Genomic DNA, 21,756 nt, shown 5'->3' with positions numbered 1-21,756 from the left:
GTGGTTTTGCCATCCCACGGTAAAAAATCTCTATTATTCAGCTTTTGGTAGTTTTTTCCGTAAAGAAAAACAGTAGTGTCTCCTGACTGTTGTGACACAAAAATATATCTGTTGAAAATAGTCTTGTGTAGGCCCGACATCCCAGTGTGGTTTCGCATTTCCACGGGTCAAATCGCTGTACTATCCAGTTTTGGGCCTTTGGTATCTAAAAAAAAGCAGTTTGAGTGTGTCGCTCACTGTTCAGCCGCAAATATCTCTATTTAAAAAAGTGTGGTATACCCCAGTAAACAATAACTGTGGTTTTGCCATCCCACGGTAAAAAATCTCTATTATTCAGCTTTTGGTAGTTTTTTCCATAAAGAAAAACAGTAGTGTCTCCTGACTGTTGTGACACAAAAATATATCTGTTGAAAATAGTCTTGTGTAGGCCCGACATCCCAGTGTGGTTTCGCAGTTCCACGGGTCAAATCGCTGTACTATCCAGTTTTGGGCCTTTGGTATCTAAAAAAAAAAGCAGATTGAGTGTGTCGCTCACTGTTCAGCCCCAAATTTCTCTATTTAAAAAAGTGTGGTACCCCAGTAAACAATAACTGTGGTTTTGCCATCCCACGGTAAAAAATCTCTATTATTCAGCTTTTGGTAGTTTTTTCCGTAAAGAAAAACAGTAGTGTCTCCTGACTGTTGTGACACAAAAATATATCTGTTGAAAATAGTCTTGTGTAGGCCCGACATCCCAGTGTGGTTTCGCAGTTCCACGGGTCAAATCGCTGTACTATCCAGTTTTGGGCCTTTGGTATCTAAAAAAAAAGCAGTTTGAGTGTGTCGCTCACTGTTCATCCGCAAATATCTCTATTTAAAAAAGTGTGGTATACTTCAGTAAACAATAACTGTGGTTTTGCCATCCCATGGTAAAAAATCTCTATTATTCAGCTTTTGGTAGTTTTTTCCGTAAAGAAAAACAGTAGTGTCTCCTGACTGTTGTGACACAAAAATATATCTGTTGAAAATAGTCTTGTGTAGGCCCGACATCCCAGTGTGGTTTCGCAGTTCCACGGGTCAAATCGCTGTACCATCCAGTTTTGGGTCTTTGGTATCTAAAAAAAAAGCAGTTTGAGTGTGTCGCTCACTGTTCAGCCGCAAATATCTCTATTTAAAAAAGTGTGGTATACCCCAGTAAACAATAACTGTGATTTTGCCATCCCACGGTAAAAAATCTCTATTATTCAGCTTTTGGTAGTTTTTTCCGTAAAGAAAAACAGTAGTGTCTCCTGACTGTTGAGACACAAAAATATATCTGTTGAAAACAGTATAGTGTAGGCCCGACATCCCAGTGTGGTTTCGCAGTTCCACGGGTCAAATCGCTGTACTATCCAGTTTTGGGCCTTTCGTATCTAAAAAAAAAGCAGTTTGAGTGTGTCGCTCACTGTTCAGCCGCAAATGTCTCTATTTAAAAAAGTGTGGTATACCCCAGTAAACAATAACTGTGGTTTTGCCATCCCACGGTAAAAAATCTCTATTATTCAGCTTTTGGTAGTTTTTTCCATAAAGAAAAACAGTAGTGTCTCCTGACTGTTGTGACACAACAATATATCTGTTGAAAATAGTCTTGTGTAGGCCCGACATCCCAGTGTGGTTTCGCAGTTCCACGGGTCAAATCGCTGTACTATCCAGTTTTGGGCCTTTGGTATCTAAAAAAAAAGCAGTTTGAGTGTGTCGCTCACTGTTCAGCCGCAAATATCTCTATTTAAAAAAGTGTGGTATACCCCAGTAAACAATAACTGTGGTTTTGCCATCCCACGGTAAAAAATCTCTATTATTCAGCTTTTGGTAGTTTTTTCCGTAAAGAAAAACAGTAGTGTCTCCTGACTGTTGTGACACAAAAATATATCTGTTGAAAATAGTCTTGTGTAGGCCTGACATCCCAGTGTGGTTTTGCAGTTCCACGGGTCAAATCGCTGTACTATCCAGTTTTGGGCCTTTGGTATCTAAAAAAAAAGCAGTTTGAGTGTGTCGCTCACTGTTCAGCCGCAAATATCTCTATTTAAAAAAGTGTGGTATACCCCAGTAAACAATAATTGTGGTTTTGCCATCCCACGGTAAAAAATCTCTATTATTCAGCTTTTGGTAGTTTTTTCCGTAAAGAAAAACAGTAGTGTCTCCTGACTGTTGTGACACAAAAATATATCTGTTGAAAATAGTCTTGTGTAGGCCCGACATCCCAGTGTGGTTTCGCAGTTCCACGGGTCAAATGGCTGTACTATCCAGTTTTGGGCCTTTGGTATCTAAAAAAAAAGCAGTTTGAGTGTGTCGCTCACTGTTCAGCCGCAAATATCTCTATTTAAAAAAGTGTGGTATACTTCAGTAAACAATAACTGTGGTTTTGCCATCCCATGGTAAAAAATCTCTATTATTCAGCTTTTGGTAGTTTTTTCCGTAAAGAAAAACAGTAGTGTCTCCTGACTGTTGTGACACAAAAATATATCTGTTGAAAATAGTCTTGTGTAGGCTCGACATCCCAGTGTGGTTTCGCAGTTCCACGTGTCAAATCGCTGTACTATCCAGTTTTGGGCCTTTGGTATCTAAAAAAAAAGCAGTTTGAGTGTGTCGCTCACTGTTCAGCCGCAAATATCTCTATTTTAAAAAGTGTGGTATACCCCAGTAAACAATAACTGTGGTTTTGCCATCCCACGGTAAAAAATCTCTATTATTCAGCTTTTGGTAGTTTTTTCCATAAAGAAAAAGAGTAGTGTCTCCTGACTGTTGTGACACAAAAATATATCTGTTGAAAATAGTCTTGTGTAGGCCCGACATCCCAGTGTGGTTTCGCAGTTCCACGGGTCAAATCACTGTACTATCCAGTTTTGGGCCTTTGGTATCTAAAAAAAAAGCAGTTTGAGTGTGTCGCTCACTGTTCAGCCGCAAATATCTCTATTTAAAAAAGTGTGGTATACCCCAGTAAACAATAACTGTGGTTTTGCCATCCCATGGTAAAAAATCTCTATTATTCAGCTTTTGGTAGTTTTTTCCGTAAAGAAAAACAGTAGTGTCTCCTGACTGTTGTGACACAAAAATATATCTGTTGAAAATAGTCTTGTGTAGGCCCGACATCCCAGTGTGGTTTCGCAGTTCCACGGGTCAAATCGCTGTACTATCCAGTTTTGGGCCTTTGGTATCTAAAAAAAAAGCAGTTTGAGTGTGTCGCTCACTGTTCAGCCGCAAATATCTCTATTTAAAAAAGTGTGGTATACTTCAGTAAGCAATAACTGTGGTTTTGCCATCCCACGGTAAAAAATCTCTATTATTCAGCTTTTGGTAGTTTTTTCCGTAAAGAAAAACAGTAGTGTCTCCTGACTGTTGTGACACAAAAATATATCTGTTGAAAATAGTCTTGTGTAGGCCCGACATCCCAGTGTGGTTTCGCAGTTCCAAGGGTCAAATCGCTGTACTATCCAGTTTTGGGCCTTTGGTATCTAAAAAAAAAGCAGTTTGAGTGTGTCGCTCACTGTTCAGCCGCAAATATCTCTATTTAAAAAAGTGTGGTATACTTCAGTAAACAATAACTGTGGTTTTGCCATCCCACGGTAAAAAATCTCTATTATTCAGCTTTTGGTAGTTTTTCCGTAAAGAAAAACAGTAGTGTCTCCTGACTGTTGTGACACAAAAATATATCTGTTGAAAATAGTCTTGTGTAGGCCCGACATCCCAGTGTGGTTTCACAGTTCCACGGGTCAAATCGCTGTACTATCCAGTTTGGGCCTTTGGTATCTAAAAAAAAAGCAGATTGAGTGTGTCGCTCACTGTTCAGCCGCAAATCTTTCTATTTAAAAAAGTGTGGTATACCCCAGTAAACAATAACTGTGGTTTTGCCATCCCACGGTAAAAAATCTCTATTATTCAGCTTTTGGTAGTTTTTTCCGTAAAGAAAAACAGTAGTGTCTCCTGACTGTTGTGACACAAAAATATATCTGTTGAAAATAGTCTTGTGTAGGCCTGACATCCCAGTGTAGTTTCGCAGTTCCACGCGTCAAATCGCTGTACTATCCAGTTTTGGGCCTTTGGTATCTAAAAAAAAAGCAGTTTGAGTGTGTCGCTCACTGTTCAGCCGCAAATATCTCTATTTAAAAAAGTGTGGTATACCCCAGTAAACAATAACTGTGGTTTTGCCATCCCACGGTAAAAAATCTCTATTATTCAGCTTTTGGTAGTTTTTTCCGTAAAGAAAAACAGTAGTGTCTCCTGACTGTTGTGACACAAAAATATATCTGTTGAAAATAGTCTTGTGTAGGCCTGACATCCCCGTGTGGTTTCGCAGTTCCACGGGTCAAATCGCTGTACTATCCAGTTTTGGGCCTTTGGTATCTAAAAAAAAAGCAGTTTGAGTGTGTCGCTCACTGTTCAGCCGCAAATATCTCTATTTAAAAAAGTGTGATATACCCCAGTAAACAATAACTGTGGTTTTGCCATCCCACGGTAAAAAATCTCTATTATTCAGCTTTTGGTAGTTTTTTCCGTAAAGAAAAACAGTAGTGTCTACTGACTGTTGTGACACAAAAATATATCTGTTGAAAATAGTCTTGTGTAGGCCCTACATCCCAGTGTGGTTTCGCAGTTCCACAGGTCAAATCGCTGTACTATCCAGTTTTGGGCCTTTGGTATCTAAAAAAAAAGCAGTTTGAGTGTGTCGCTCACTGTTCAGCCGCAAATATCTCTATTTAAAAAAGTGTGGTATACCCCAGTAAACAATAACTGTGGTTTTGCCATCCCACGGTAAAAAATCTCTATTATTCAGCTCTTGGTAGTTTTTTCCGTAAAGAAAAACAGTAGTGTCTCCTGACTGTTGTGACACAAAAATATATCTGTTGAAAATAGTCTTGTGTAGGCCCGACATCCCAGTGTGGTTTCGCAGTTCCACGGGTCAAATCGCTGTACTATCCAGTTTTGGGCCTTTGGTATCTAAAAAAAAAGCAGTTTGAGTTTGTCGCTCACTGTTCAGCCGCAAATATCTCTATTTAAAAAAGTGTGGTATACCCCAGTAAACAATAACTGTGGTTTTGCCATCCCACGGTTAAAAATCTCTATTATTCAGCTTTTGGTAGTTTTTTCCGTAAAGAAAAACAGTAGTGTCTCCTGACTGTTGAGACACAAAAATATATCTGTTGAAAACAGTCTAGTTCAGGCCCGACATCCCAGTGTAGTTTCGCAGTTCCACGGGTCAAATCGCTGTACTATCCAGTTTTGGGCCTTTGGTATCTAAAAAAAAAGCAGTTTGAGTGTGTCGCTCACTGTTCAGCCGCAAATATCTCTATTTAAAAAAGTGTGGTATACCCCAGTAAACAATAACTGTGGTTTTGCCATCCCACGGTAAAAAATCTCTATTATTCAGCTTTTGGTAGTTTTTTCCATAAAGAAAAACAGTAGTGTCTCCTGACTGTTGTGACACAAAAATATATCTGTTGAAAATAGTCTTGTGTAGGCCCGACATCCCAGTGTGGTTTCGCAGTTCCAAGGGTCAAATCGCTGTACTATCCAGTTTTGGGCCTTTGGTATCTAAAAAAAAAGCAGTTTGAGTGTGTCGCTCACTGTTCAGCCACAAATATCTCTATTTAAAAAAGTGTGGTATACTTCAGTAAACAATAACTGTGGTTTTGCCATCCCACGGTAAAAAATCTCTATTATTCAGCTTTTGGTAGTTTTTCCGTAAAGAAAAACAGTAGTGTCTCCTGACTGTTGTGACCCAAAAATATATCTGTTGAAAATAGTCTTGTGTAGGCCCGACATCCCAGTGTGGTTTCACAGTTCCACGGGTCAAATCGCTGTACTATCCAGTTTGGTCCTTTGGTATCTAAAAAAAAAGCAGATTGAGTGTGTCGCTCACTGTTCAGCCGCAAATTTTTCTATTTAAAAAAGTGTGGTATACCCCAGTAAACAATAACTGTGGTTTTGCCATCCCACGGTAAAAAATCTCTATTATTCAGCTTTTGGTAGTTTTTTCCGTAAAGAAAAACAGTAGTGTCTCCTGACTGTTGTGACACAAAAATATATCTGTTGAAAATAGTCTTGTGTAGGCATGACATCCCAGTGTAGTTTCGCAGTTCGACGCGTCAAATCGCTGTACTATCCAGTTTTGGGCCTTTGGTATCTAAAAAAAAAGCAGTTTGAGTGTGTCGCTCACTGTTCAGCCGCAAATATCTCTATTTAAAAAAGTGTGGTATACCCCAGTAAACAATAACTGTGGTTTTGCCATCCCACGGTAAAAAATCTCTATTATTCAGCTTTTGGTAGTTTTTTCCGTAAAGAAAAACAGTAGTGTCTCCTGACTGTTGTGACACAAAAATATATCTGTTGAAAATAGTCTTGTGTAGGCCTGACATCCCAGTGTGGTTTCGCAGTTCCACGGGTCAAATCGCTGTACTATCCAGTTTTCGGCCTTTGGTATCTAAAAAAAAAGCAGTTTGAGTGTGTCGCTCACTGTTCAGCCGCAAATATCTCTATTTAAAAAAGTGTGATATACCCCAGTAAACAATAACTGTGGTTTTGCCATCCCACGGTAAAAAATCTCTATTATTCAGCTTTTGGTAGTTTTTTCCGTAAAGAAAAACAGTAGTGTCTACTGACTGTTGTGACACAAAAATATATCTGTTGAAAATAGTCTTGTGTAGGCCCTACATCCCAGTGTGGTTTCGCAGTTCCACAGGTCAAATCGCTGTACTATCCAGTTTTGGGCCTTTGGTATCTAAAAAAAAAGCAGTTTGAGTGTGTCGCTCACTGTTCAGCCGCAAATATCTCTATTTAAAAAAGTGTGGTATACCCCAGTAAACAATAACTGTGGTTTTGCCATCCCACGGTAAAAAATCTCTATTATTCAGCTTTTGGTAGTTTTTTCCGTAAAGAAAAACAGTAGTGTCTCCTGACTGTTGTGACACAAAAATATATCTGTTGAAAATAGTCTTGTGTAGGCCCGACATCCCAGTGTGGTTTCGCAGTTCCACGGGTCAAATCGCTGTACTATCCAGTTTTGGGCCTTTGGTATCTAAAAAAAAAGCAGTTTGAGTGTGTCGCTCACTGTTCAGCCGCAAATATCTCTATTTAAAAAAGTGTGGTATACTTCAGTAAACAATAACTGTGGTTTTGCCATCCCACAGTAAAAAATCTCTATTATTCAGCTTTTGGTAGTTTTTTCCGTAAAGAAAAACAGTAGTGTCTCCTGACTGTTGTGACAAAAAATATATCTGTTGAAAATAGTCTTGTGTAGGCCCGACATCCCAGTGTGGTTTCGCAGTTCCACTGGTCAAATCGCTGTACTATCCAGTTTTGGGCCTTTGGTATCTAAAAAAAAAGCAGTTTGAGTTTGTCGCTCACTGTTCAGCCGCAAATATCTCTATTTAAAAAAGTGTGGTATACCCCAGTAAACAATAACTGTGGTTTTGCCATCCCACGGTAAAAAATCTCTATTATTCAGCTTTTGGTAGTTTTTTCCGTAAAGAAAAACAGTAGTGTCTCCTGACTGTTGAGACACAAAAATATATCTGTTGAAAACAGTCTAGTTCAGGCCCGACATCCCAGTGTGGTTTCGCAGTTCCACGGGTCAAATCGCTGTACTATCCAGTTTTGGGCCTTTGGTATCTAAAAAAAAAGCAGTTTGAGTGTGTCGCTCACTGTTCAGCCGCAAATATCTCTATTTAAAAAAGTGTGGTATACCCCAGTAAACAATAACTGTGGTTTTGCCATCCCACGGTAAAAAATCTCTATTATTCAGCATTTGGTAGTTTTTTCCATAAAGAAAAACAGTAGTGTCTCCTGACTGTTGTGACACAAAAATATATCTGTTGAAAATAGTCTTGTGTAGGCCCGACATCCCAGTGTGGTTTCACAGTTCCACGGGTCAAATCGCTGTACTATCCAGTTTTGGGCCTTTGGTATCTAAAAAAAAAGCAGATTGAGTGTGTCGCTCACTGTTCAGCTGCAAATTTCTCTATTTAAAAAAGTGTGGTAAACCCCAGTAAACAATAACTGTGGTTTTGCCATCCCACAGTAAAAAATCTCTATTATTCAGCTTTTGGTAGTTTTTTCCGTAAAGAAAAACAGTAGTGTCTCCTGACTGTTGTGACACAAAAATATATCTGTTGAAAATAGTCTTGTGTAGGCCTGACATCCCAGTGTGGTTTCGCAGTTCCACGGGTCAAATCGCTGTACTATCCAGTTTTGGGCCTTTGGTATCTAAAAAAAAAGCAGTTTGAGTGTGTCGCTCACTGTTCAGCCGCAAATATCTCTATTTAAAAAAGTGTGGTATACTTCAGTAAACAATAACTGTGGCTTTGCCATCCTACGGTAAAAAATCTCTATTATTCAGCTTTTGGTAGTTTTTTCCGTAAAGAAAAACAGTAGTGTCTCCTGACTGTTGTGACACAAAAATATATCTGTTGAAAATAGTCTTGTGTAGGCCCGACATCCCAGTGTGGTTTCACAGTTCCACGGGTCAAATCGCTGTACTATCCAGTTTGGGCCTTTGGTATCTAAAAAAAAAGCAGATTGAGTGTGTCGCTCACTGTTCAGCCGCAAATTTTTCTATTTAAAAAAGTGTGGTATACCCCAGTAAACAATAACTGTGGTTTTGCCATCCCACGGTAAAAAATCTCTATTATTCAGCTTTTGGTAGTTTTTTCCGTAAAGAAAAACAGTAGTGTCTCCTGACTGTTGTGACACAAAAATATATCTGTTGAAAATAGTCTTGTGTAGGCCCTACATCCCAGTGTGGTTTCGCAGTTCCACGGGTGAAATCGCTGTACTATCCAGTTTTGGACCTTTGGTATCTAAAAAAAAAGCAGTTTGAGTGTGTCGCTCACTGTTCAGCCGCAAATATCTCTATTTTAAAAAGTGTGGTATACCCCAGTAAACAATAACTGTGGTTTTGCCATCCCACGGTTAAAAATCTCTATTATTCAGCTTTTGGTAGTTTTTTCCGTAAAGAAAAACAGTAGTGTCTCCTGACAGTTGTGACACAAAAATATATCTGTTGAAAATAGTCTTGTGTAGGCCCGACATCCCAGTGTGGTTTCGCAGTTCCACGGGTCAAATCGCTGTACTATCCAGTTTTGGACCTTTGGTATCTAAAAAAAAAGCAGTTTGAGTGTGTCGCTCACTGTTCAGCCGCAAATATCTCTATTTTAAAAAGTGTGGTATACCCCAGTAAACAATAACTGTGGTTTTGCCATCCCACGGTAAAAAATCTCTATTATTCAGCTTTTGGTAGTTTTTTCCGTAAAGAAAAACAGTAGTGTCTCCTGACTGTTGTGACACAAAAATATATCTGTTGAAAATAGTCTTGTGTAGGCCCGACATCCCAGTGTGGTTTCGCAGTTCCACGGGTCAAATCGCTGTACTATCCAGTTTTGGGCCTTTGGTATCTAAAAAAAAAGCAGTTTGAGTTTGTCGCTCACTGTTCAGCCGCAAATATCTCTATTTAAAAAAGTGTGGTATACCCCAGTAAACAATAACTGTGGTTTTGCCATCCCACGGTAAAAAATCTCTATTATTCAGCTTTTGGTAGTTTTTTCCGTAAAGAAAAACAGTAGTGTCTCCTGACTGTTGAGACACAAAAATATATCTGTTGAAAACAGTCTAGTGTAGGCCCGACATCCCAGTGTGGTTTCGCAGTTCCACGGGTCAAATCGCTGTACTATCCAGTTTTGGGCCTTTGGTATCTAAAAAAAAGCAGTTTGAGTGTGTCGCGCACTGTTCAGCCGCAAATATCTCTATTTAAAAAAGTGTGGTATACCCCAGTAAACAATAACTGTGGTTTTGCCATCCCACGGTAAAAAATCTCTATTATTCAGCTTTTGGTAGTTTTTTCCATAAAGAAAAACAGTAGTGTCTCCTGACTTTTGTGACACAAAAATATATCTGTTGAAAATAGTCTTGTGTAGGCCCGACATCCCAGTGTGGTTTCACAGTTCCACGGGTCAAATCGCTGTACTATCCAGTTTTGGGCCTTTGGTATCTAAAAAAAAAGCAGATTGAGTGTGTCGCTCACTGTTCAGCCGCAAATTTCTCTATTTAAAAAAGTGTGGTATACCCCAGTAAACAATAACTGTGGTTTTGCCATCCCACGGTAAAAAATCTCTATTATTCAGCTTTTGGTAGTTTTTTCCGTAAAGAAAAACAGTAGTGTCTCCTGACTGTTGTGACACAAAAATATATCTGTTGAAAATAGTCTTGTGTAGGCCCGACATCCCAGTGTGGTTTCGCAGTTCCACGGGTCAAATCGCTGTACTATCCAGTTTTGGGCCTTTGGTATCTAAAAAAAAAGCAGTTTGAGTGTGTCGCTCACTGTTCAGCCGCAAATATCTCTATTTAAAAAAGTGTGGTATACTTCAGTAAACAATAACTGTGGTTATGCCATCCCACGGTAAAAAATCTCTATTATTCAGCTTTTGGTAGTTTTTTCCGTAAAGAAAAACAGTAGTGTCTCCTGACTGTTGTGACAAAAAATATATCTGTTGAAAATAGTCTTGTGTAGGCCCGACATCCCAGTGTGGTTTCGCAGTTCCACGGGTCAAATCGCTGTACTATCCAGTTTTGGGCCTTTGGTATCTAAAAAAAAAGCAGTTTGAGTTTGTCGCTCACTGTTCAGCCGCAAATATCTCTATTTAAAAAAGTGTGGTATACCCCAGTAAACAATAACTGTGGTTTTGCCATCCCACGGTAAAAAATCTCTATTATTCAGCTTTTGGTAGTTTTTTCCGTAAAGAAAAACAGTAGTGTCTCCTGACTGTTGTGACACAAAAATATATCTGTTGAAAATAGTCTTGTGTAGGCCCGACATCCCAGTGTGGTTTCTCATTTCCACGGGTCAAATCGCTATACTATCCAGTTTTGGGCCTTTGGTATCTAAAAAAAAAGCAGTTTGAGTATGTCGCTCACTGTTCAGCCGCAAATATCTCTATTTAAAAAAGTGTGGTATACCCCAGAAAACAATAACTGTGGTTTTGCCATCCCACGGTAAAAAATCTCTATTATTCAGCTTTTGGTAGTTTTTTCCGTAAAGAAAAACAGTAGTGTCTCCTGACTGTTGTGACACAAAAATATATCTGTTGAAAATAGTCTTGTGTAGGCCCGACATCCCAGTGTGGTTTCGCATTTCCACGGGTCAAATCGCTATACTATCCAGTTTTGGGCCTTTGGTATCTAAAAAAAACGCAGTTTGAGTGTGTCGCTCACTGTTCAGCCGCAAATATCTCTATTTAAAAAAGTGTGGTATACCCCAGTAAACAATAACTGTGGTTTTGCCATCCCACGGTAAAAAATCTCTATTATTCAGCTTTTGGTAGTTTTTTCCGTAAAGAAAAACAGTAGTGTCTCCTGACTGTTGTGACACAAAAATATTTCTGTTGAAAATAGTCTTGTGTAGGCCCGACATCCCAGTGTGGTTTCGCAGTTCCACGGGTCAAATCGCTGTACTATCCAGTTTTGGGCCTTTGGTATCTAAAAAAAAAGCAGTTTGAGTGTGTCGCTCACTGTTCAGCCGCAAATATCTCTATTTAAAAAAGTGTGGTATACCCCAGTAAACAATAACTGTGGTTTTGCCATCCCACGGTAAAAAATCTCTATTATTCAGCTTTTGGTAGTTTTTTCCGTAAAGAAAAACAGTAGTGTCTCCTGACTGTTGTGACACAAAAATATATCTGTTGAAAATAGTCTTGTGTAGGCCCGACATCCCAGTGTGGTTTCGCATTTCCATGGGTCAAATCGCTATACTATCATGTTTTGGGCCTTTGGTATCTAAAAAAAAAGCAGTTTGAGTGTGTCGCTCACTGTTCAGCCGCAAATATCTCTATTTAAAAAAGTGTGGTATACCCCAGTAAACAATAACTGTGGTTCTGCCATCCCACGGTAAAAAATCTCTATTATTCAGCTTTTGGTAGTTTTTTCCGTAAAGAAAAACAGTAGTGTCTCCTGACTGTTGTGACACAAAAATATATCTGTTGAAAATAGTCTTGTGTAGGCCTGACATCCCAGTGTGGTTTCGCATTTCCACGGGTCAAATCGCTGTACTATCCAGTTTTGGGCATTTGGTATCTAAAAAAAAAGCAGTTTGAGTGTGTCGCTCACTGTTCAGCCGCAAATATCTCTATTTAAAGAAGTGTGGTATACCCCAGTAAACAATAACTGTGGTTTTGCCATCCCACGGTAAAAAATCTCTATTATTCAGCTTTTGGTAGTTTTTTCCGTAAAGAAAAACAGTAGTGTCTCCTGACTGTTGTGACACAAAAATATATCTGTTGAAAATAGTTTTGTGTAGGCCCGACATCCCAGTGTGGTTTCGCAGTTCCACGGGTCAAATCGCTGTACAATCCAGTTTTGGGCCTTTGGTATCTAAAAAAAAAGCAGTTTGAGTGTGTCGCTCACTGTTCAGCCGCAAATATCTCTATTTAAAAAAGTGTGGTATACCCCAGAAAACAATAACTGTGGTTTTGCCATCCCACGGTAAAAAATCTCTATTATTCAGCTTTTGGTAGTTTTTTCCGTAAAGAAAAACAGTAGTGTCTCCTGACTGTTGTGACACAAAAATATTTCTGTTGAAAATAGTCTTGTGTAGGCCCGACATCCCAGTGTGGTTTCGCAGTTCCACGGGTCAAATCGCTGTACTATCCAGTTTTGGGCCTTTGGTATCTAAAAAAAAAGCAGTTTGAGTGTGTCGCTCACTGTTCAGCCGCAAATATCTCTATTTAAAAAAGTGTGGTATACCCCAGTAAACAATAACTGTGGTTTTGCCATCCCACGGTAAAAAATCTCTATTATTCAGCTTTTGGTAGTTTTTTCCGTAAAGAAAAACAGTAGTGTCTCCTGACTGTTGTGACACAAAAATATATCTGTTGAAAATAGTCTTGTGTAGGCCCGACATCCCAGTGTGGTTTCGCATTTCCACGGGTCAAATCGCTATACTATCCAGTTTTGGGCCTTTGGTGTCTAAAAAAAAAGAAGTTTGAGTGTGTCGCTCACTGTTCAGCCGCAAATATCTCTATTTAAAAAAGTGTGGTATACCCCAGTAAACAATAACTGTGGTTTTGCCATCCCACGGTAAAAAATCTCTATTATTCAGCTTTTGGTAGTTTTTTCCGTAAAGAAAAACAGTAGTGTCTCCTGACTGTTGTGACGCAAAAATATATCTGTTGAAAATAGTCTTGTGTAGGCCCGACATCCCAGTGTGGTTTCGCAGTTCCACGGGTCAAATCGCTGTACTATCCAGTTTTGGGCCTTTGGTATCTAAAAAAAAAGCAGTTTGAGTGTGTCGCTCACTGTTCAGCCGCAAATATCTCTATTTAAAATGTGTGGTATACCCCAGAAAACAATAACTGTGGTTTTGCCATCGCACTGTAAAAAATCTCTATTATTCAGCTTTTGGTAGTTTTTTCCGTAAAGAAAAACAGTAGTGTCTCCTGACTGTTGTGACACAAAAATATATCTGTTGAAAATAGTCTTGTGTAGGCCCGACATCCCAGTGTGGTTTCGCAGTTCCACGGGTCAAATCGCTGTACTATCCAGTTTTGGGCCTTTGGTATCTAAAAAAAAAGCAGTTTGAGTGTGTCGCTCACTGTTCAGCCGCAAATATCTCTATTTAAAAAAGTGTGGTATACCCCAGTAAACAATAACTGTGGTTTTGCCATCCCATGGTAAAAAATCTCTATTATTCATCTTTTGGTAGTTTTTTCCGTAAAGAAAAACAGTAGTGTCTCCTGACTGTTGTGACACAAAAATATATCTGTTGAAAATAGTCTTGTGTAGGCCCGACATCCCAGTGTGGTTTCGCATTTCCACGGGTCAAATCGCTATACTATCCAGTTTTGGACCTTTGGTATCCAAAAAAAAAGCAGTTTGAGTGTGTCGCTCACTGTTCAGCCGCAAATATCTCTATTTAAAAAAGTGTGGTATACCCCAGTAAACAATAACTGTGGTTTTGCCATCCCACGGTAAAAAATCTCTATTATTCAGCTTTTGGTAGTTTTTTCCATAAAGAAAAACAGTAGTGTTTCCTGACTGTTGTGACACAAAAATATATCTGTTGAAAATAGTCTTGTGTAGGCCCGACATCCCAGTGTGGTTTCGCAGTTCCACGGGTCAAATCGCTGTACTATCCAGTTTTGGGCCTTTGGTGTCTAAAAAAAAAGAAGTTTGAGTGTGTCGCTCACTGTTCAGCCGCAAATATCTCTATTTAAAAAAGTGTGGTATACCCCAGTAAACAATAACTGTGGTTTTGCCATCCCACGGTAAAAAATCTCTATTATTCAGCTTTTGGTGTTTTTGTCCGTAAAGAAAAACAGTAGTGTCTCCTGACTGTTGTGACACAAAATTATATCTGTTGAAAATAGTCTTGTGTAGGCCCGACATCCCAGTGTGGTTTCGCAGTTCCACGGGTCAAATCGCTGTACTATCCAGTTTTGGGCCTTTGGTATCTAGAAAAAAAAGCAGTTTGAGTGTGTCGCTCACTGTTCAGCCGCAAATATCTCTATTTAAAAAGTGTGGTATACCCCAGTAAGCAATAACTGTGGTTTTGCCATCCCACGGTAAAAAATCTCTATTATTCAGCTTATGGTAGTTTTTTCCGTAAAGAAAAACAGTAGTGTCTCCTGACTGTTGTGACACAAAAATATATCTGTTGAAAATAGTCTTGTGTAGGCCCGACATCCCAGAGTGGTTTCGCAGTTCCACGGGTCAAATCGCTGTACTATCCAGTTTTGGGCCTTTGGTGTCTAAAAAAAAAGAAGTTTGAGTGTGTTGCTCACTGTTCAGCCGCAAATATCTCTATTTAAAAAAGTGTGGTATACCCCAGTAAACAATAACTATGGTTTTGCCATCCCACGGTAAAAAATCTCTATTATTCAGCTTTTGGTAGGTTTTTCCATAAAGAAAAACAGTAGTGTCTCCTGACTGTTGTGACACAAAAATATATCTGTTGAAAATAGTCTTGTGTAGGCCCGACATCCCAGTGTGGTTTCGCAGTTCCATGGGTCAAATCGCTGTACTATCCAGTTTTGGGCCTTTAGTATCTAAAAAAAAGCAGTTTGAGTGTGTCGCTCACTGTTCAGCTGCAAATATCTCTATTTAAAAAGTATGGTATACCCCAGTAAACAATAACTGTGGTTTTGCCATCCCACGGTAAAAAATCTCTATTATTCAGCTTTTGGTATTTTTTTCCGTAAAGAAAAACAGTAGTGTCTCCTGACTGTTGTGACACAAAAATATATATCTTGAAAATAGTTTTGTGTAGGCCCGACATCCCAGTGTGGTTTCGCAGTTCCATGGGTCAAATCGGTGTACTATCCAGTTTTGGGCCTTTGGTATCTAAAAAAAAAGCAGTTTGAGTGTGTCGCTCACTGTTCAGCCGCAAATATCTCTATTTAAAAAGTGTGGTATACCCCAGTAAGCAATAACTGTGGTTTTGCCATCCCACGGTAAAAAATCTCTATTATTCAGCTTTTGGTAGTTTTTTCCGTAAAGAAAAACAGTAGTGTCTCCTGACTGTTGTGACACAAAAATATATCTGTTGAAAATAGTCTTGTGTAGGCCCGACATCCCAGTGTGGTTTCGCAGTTCCACGGGTCAAATCGCTGTACTATCCAGTTTTCGGTCTTTGGTATCTAAAAAAAAAGCAGCTTGAGTGTGTCGCTCACTGTTCAGCCGCAAATTTCTCTATTTAAAAAAGTGTGGTATACCCCAGTAAACAATAACTGTGGTTTTGCCATCCCACGGTAAAAAATCTCTATTATTCAGCTTTTGGTAGTTTTTTCCGTAAAGAAAAACAGTAGTGTCTCCTGACTGTTCTGACACAAAAATATATCTGTTGAAAATAGTCTTGTGTAGGCCCGACATCCCAGTGTGGTTTCGCATTTCCACGGGTCAAATCGCTATACTATCCAGTTTTGGACCTTTGGTATCTAAAAAAAAAGCAGTTTGAGTGTGTCGCTCACTGTTCAGCCGCAAATATCTCTATTTAAAAAAGTGTGGTATACCCCAGTAAACAATAACTGTGGTTTTGCCATCCCAAGGTAAAAAATCTCTATTATTCAGCTTTTGGTAGTTTTTTCCATAAAGAAAAACAGTAGTGTTTCCTGACTGTTGTGACACAAAAATATATCTGTTGAAAATAGTCTTGTGTAGGCCCGACATCCCAGTGTGGTTTCGCAGTTCCACGGGTCAAATCGCTGTACTATCCAGTTTTGGGCCTTTGGTGTCTAAAAAAAAAGAAGTTTGAGTGTGTCGCTCACTGTTCAGCCGCAAATATCTCTATTTAAAAAAGTGTGGTATACCCCAGTAAACAATAACTGTGGTTTTGCCATCCCACGGTAAAAAATCTCTATTATTCAGCTTTTGGTAGTTTTTTCCATAAAGAAAAACAGTAGTGTTTCCTGACTGTTGTGACACAAAAATATATCTGTTGAAAATAGTCTTGTGTAGGCCCGACATCCCAGTGTGGTTTCGCAGTTCCACGGGTCAAATCGCTGTACTATCCAGTTTTGGGCCTTTGGTGTCTAAAAAAAAAGCAGTTTGAGTGTGTCGCTCACTGTTCAGCCGCAAATATCTCTATTTAAAAAGTGTGGTATACCCCAGTAAGCAATAACTGTGGTTTTGCCATCCCACGGTAAAAAATCTCTATTATTCAGCTTTTGGTAGTTTTTTCCGTAAAGAAAAACAGTAGTGTCTCCTGACTGTTGTGACACAAAAATATATCTGTTGAAAATAGTCTTGTGTAGGCCCGACATCCCAGAGTGGTTTCGCAGTTCCACGGGTCAAATCGCTGTACTATCCAGTTTTGGGCCTTTGGTGTCTAAAAAAAAAGAAGTTTGAGTGTGTTGCTCACTGTTCAGCCGCAAATATCTCTATTTAAAAAAGTGTGGTATACCCCAGTAAACAATAACTATGGTTTTGCCATCCCACGGTAAAAAATCTCTATTATTCAGCTTTTGGTAGGTTTTTCCATAAAGAAAAACAGTAGTGTCTCCTGACTGTTGTGACACAAAAATATATCTGTTGAAAATAGTCTTGTGTAGGCCCGACATCCCAGTGTGGTTTCGCAGTTCCATGGGTCAAATCGCTGTACTATCCAGTTTTGGGCCTTTAGTATCTAAAAAAAAAGCAGTTTGAGTGTGTCGCTCACTGTTCAGCTGCAAATATCTCTATTTAAAAAGTATGGTATACCCCAGTAAACAATAACTGTGGTTTTGCCATCCCACGGTAAAAAATCTCTATTATTCAGCTTTTGGTATTTTTTTCCGTAAAGAAAAACAGTAGTGTCTCCTGACTGTTGTGACACAAAAATATATATCTTGAAAATAGTTTTGTGTAGGCCCGACATCCCAGTGTGGTTTCGCAGTTCCATGGGTCAAATCGGTGTACTATCCAGTTTTGGGCCTTTGGTATCTAAAAAAAAAGCAGTTTGAGTGTGTCGCTCACTGTTCAGCCGCAAATATCTCTATTTAAAAAGTGTGGTATACCCCAGTAAGCAATAACTGTGGTTTTGCCATCCCACGGTAAAAAATCTCTATTATTCATCTTTTGGTAGTTTTTTCCGTAAAGAAAAACAGTAGTGTCTCCTGATTGTTGTGACACAAAAATATATCTGTTGAAAATAGTCTTGTGTAGGCCCGACATCCCAGTGTGGTTTCGCATTTCCACGGGTCAAATCGCTATACTATCCAGTTTTGGACCTTTGGTATCTAAAAAAAAAGCAATTTGAGTGTGTCGCTCACTGTTCAGCCGCAAATATCTCTATTTAAAAAAGTGTGGTATACCCCAGTAAACAATAACTGTGGTTTTGCCATCCCACGGTAAAAAATCTCTATTATTCAGCTTTTGGTAGTTTTTTCCATAAAGAAAAACAGTAGTGTTTCCTGACTGTTGTGACACAAAAATATATCTGTTGAAAATAGTCTTGTGTAGGCCCGACATCCCAGTGTGGTTTCGCAGTTCCACGGGTCAAATCGCTGTACTATCCAGTTTTGGGCCTTTGGTGTCTAAAAAAAAAGAAGTTTGAGTGTGTCGCTCACTGTTCAGCCGCAAATATCTCTATTTAAAAAAGTGTGGTATACCCCAGTAAACAATAACTGTGGTTTTGCCATCCCACGGTAAAAAATCTCTATTATTCAGCTTTTGGTGTTTTTTTCCGTAAAGAAAAACAGTAGTGTCTCCTGACTGTTGTGACACAAAAATATATCTGTTGAAAATAGTCTTGTGTAGGCCCGACATCCCAGTGTGGTTTCGCAGTTCCACGGGTCAAATCGCTGTACTATCCAGTTTTGGGTCTTTGGTATCTAAAAAAAAAGCAGCTTGAGTGTGTCGCTCACTGTTCAGCCGCAAATTTCTCTATTTAAAAAAGTGTGGTATACCCCAGTAAACAATAACTGTGGTTTTGCCATCCCACGGTAAAAAATCTCTATTATTCAGCTTTTGGTAGTTTTTTCCGTAAAGAAAAACAGTAGTGTCTCCTGACTGTTGTGACACAAAAATATATCTGTTGAAAATAGTCTTGTGTAGGCCCGACATCCCAGTGTGGTTTCGCAGTTCCACGGGTCAAATCGCTGTACTATCCAGTTTTGGGCCTTTGGTATCTAAAAAAAAAGCAGTTTGAGTGTGTCGCTCACTGTTCAGCTGCAAATATCTCTATTTAAAAAAGTGTGGTATACCCCAGTAAGCAATAACTGTGGTTTTGCCATCCCACGGTAAAAAATCTCTGTTATTCAGCTTTTGGTAGTTTTTTCCGTAAAGAAAAACAGTAGTGTCTCCTGACTGTTGTGACACAAAAATATATCTGTTGAAAATAGTCTTGTGTAGGCCCGACATCCCAGTGTGGTTTCGCAGTTCCACGGGTCAAATCGCTGTACTATCCAGTTTTGGGTCTTTGGTATCTAAAAAAAAAGCAGCTTGAGTGTGTCGCTCACTGTTCAGCCGCAAATTTCTCTATTTAAAAAAGTGTGGTATACCCCAGTAAACAATAACTGTAGTTTTGCCATCCCACGGTAAAAAATCTCTATTATTCAGCTTTTGGTAGTTTTTTCCGTAAAGAAAAACAGTAGTGTCTCCTGACTGTTGTGACACAAAAATATATCTGTTGAAAATAGTCTTGTGTAGGCCCGACATCCCAGTGTGGTTTCGCAGTTCCACGGGTCAAATCGCTGTACTATCCAGTTTTGGGCCTTAGTATCTAAAAAAAAAGCAGTTTGAGTGTGTCGCTCACTGTTCAGCTGCAAATATCTCTATTTAAAAAAGTGTGGTATACCCCAGTAAACAATAACTGTGGTTTTGCCATCCCACGGTTAAAAATCTCTATTATTCAGCTTTTGGTAGTTTTTTCCGTAAAGAAAAACAGTAGTGTCTCCTGACTGTTGTGACACAAAAATATATCTGTTGAAAATAGTCTTGTGTAGGCCCGACATCCCAGTGTGGTTTTGCAGTTCCACGGGTCAAATCGCTGTACTATCCAGTTTTGGGCCTTTGGTATCTAAAAAAAAAAGCAGTTTGAGTGTGTCGCTCACTGTTCAGCCGCAAATATCTCTATTTAAAAAAGAGTGGTATACCCCAGTAAACAATAACTGTGGTTTTGCCATCCCACGGTAAAAAATCTCTATTATTCAGCTTTTGGTAGTTTTTTCCGTAAAGAAAAACAGCAGTGTCTCCTGACTGTTGTGACACAAAAATATATCTGTTGAAAATAGTATTGTGTAGGCCCGACATCCCAGTGTGGTTTCGCAGTTCCACGGGTCAAATCGCTGTACTATCCAGTTTTGGGCCTTTGGTATCTAAAAAAAAAGCAGTTTGAATGTGTCGCTCACTGTTCAGCCGCAAATATCTCTATTTAAAAAAGTGTGGTATACCCCAGTAAACAATAACTGTGGTTTTGCCATCCCACGGTAAAAAATCTCTATTATTCAGCTTTTGGTAATTTTCTCCGTAAAGAAAAAAAGTAGTGTCTCCTTACTGTTGTGACACAAAAATATATCTGTTGAAAATAGTCTTGTGTAGGCCCGACATCCCAGTGTGGTTTCGCATTTCCACGTGTCAAATCGCTGTACTATCCAGTTTTGGGCCTTTGGTATCTAAAAAAAAGCAGTTTGAGTGTGTCGCTCACTGTTCAGCCGCAAATATCTCTATTTAAAAAAGTGTGGTATACCCCAGTAAACAATAACTGTGGTTTTGCCATCCCACGGTAAAAAATCTCTATTATTCAGCTTTTGGTAGTTTTTTCCATAAAGAAAAACAGTAGTGTCTCCTGACTGTTGTGACACAAAAATATATCTGTTGAAAATAGTCCTGTGTAGGCCCGACATCCCAGTGTGGTTTCGCAGTTCCACGGGTCAAATCGCTGTACTATCCAGTTTTGGGCCTTTGGTATCTAAAAAAAAAGCAGTTTGAGTGTGTCGCTCACTGTTCAGCCGCAAATATCTCTATTTAAAAAAGTGTGGTATACTTCAGTAAACAATAACTGTGGTTTTGCCATCCCATGATAAAAAATCTCTATTATGCAGCTTTTGGTAGTTTTTTCCGTAAAGAAAAACAGTAGTGTCTCCTGACTGTTGTGACACAAAAATATATCTGTTGAAAATAGTCTTGTGTAGGCCCGACATCCCAGTGTGGTTTCGCAGTTCCATGGGTCAAATCGCTGTACTATCCAGTTTTGGGCCTTTAGTATCTAAAAAAAAAGCAGTTTGAGTGTGTCGCTCACTGTTCAGCTGCAAATATCTCTATTTAAAAAGTATGGTATACCCCAGTAAACAATAACTGTGGTTTTGCCATCCCACGGTAAAAAATCTCTATTATTCAGCTTTTGGTATTTTTTTCCGTAAAGAAAAACAGTAGTGTCTCCTGACTGTTGTGACACAAAAATATATATCTTGAAAATAGTTTTGTGTAGGCCCGACATCCCAGTGTGGTTTCGCAGTTCCATGGGTCAAATCGGTGTACTATCCAGTTTGGGCCTTTGGTATCTAAAAAAAAAGCAGTTTGAGTGTGTCGCTCACTGTTCAGCCGCAAATATCTCTATTTAAAAAGTGTGGTATACCCCAGTAAGCAATAACTGTGGTTTTGCCATCCCACGGTAAAAAATCTCTATTATTCATCTTTTGGTAGTTTTTTCCGTAAAGAAAAACAGTAGTGTCTCCTGACTGTTGTGACACAAAAATATATCTGTTGAAAATAGTCTTGTGTAGGCCCGACATCCCAGTGTGGTTTCGCATTTCCACGGGTCAAATCGCTATACTATCCAGTTTTGGACCTTTGGTATCTAAAAAAAAAGCAATTTGAGTGTGTCGCTCACTGTTCAGCCGCAAATATCTCTATTTAAAAAAGTGTGGTATACCCCAGTAAACAATAACTGTGGTTTTGCCATCCCACGGTAAAAAATCTCTATTATTCAGCTTTTGGTAGTTTTTTCCATAAAGAAAAACAGTAGTGTTTCCTGACTGTTGTGACACAAAAATATATCTGTTGAAAATAGTCTTGTGTAGGCCCGACATCCCAGTGTGGTTTCGCAGTTCCACGGGTCAAATCGCTGTACTATCCAGTTTTGGGCCTTTGGTGTCTAAAAAAAAAGAAGTTTGAGTGTGTCGCTCACTGTTCAGCCGCAAATATCTCTATTTAAAAAAGTGTGGTATACCCCAGTAAACAATAACTGTGGTTTTGCCATCCCACGGTAAAAAATCTCTATTATTCAGCTTTTGGTGTTTTTTTCCGTAAAGAAAAACAGTAGTGTCTCCTGACTGTTGTGAC

The sequence above is a fragment of the Phyllobates terribilis genome, unplaced genomic scaffold, assembly GCF_046119375.1.
Source record: "Phyllobates terribilis strain yellow unplaced genomic scaffold, ASM4611937v1 Scaffold_1__5_contigs__length_1240528914, whole genome shotgun sequence".
Taxonomy (NCBI): Eukaryota; Metazoa; Chordata; class Amphibia; order Anura; family Dendrobatidae; genus Phyllobates; species Phyllobates terribilis.
Note: the sequence above shows the minus strand (reverse complement) of the source record.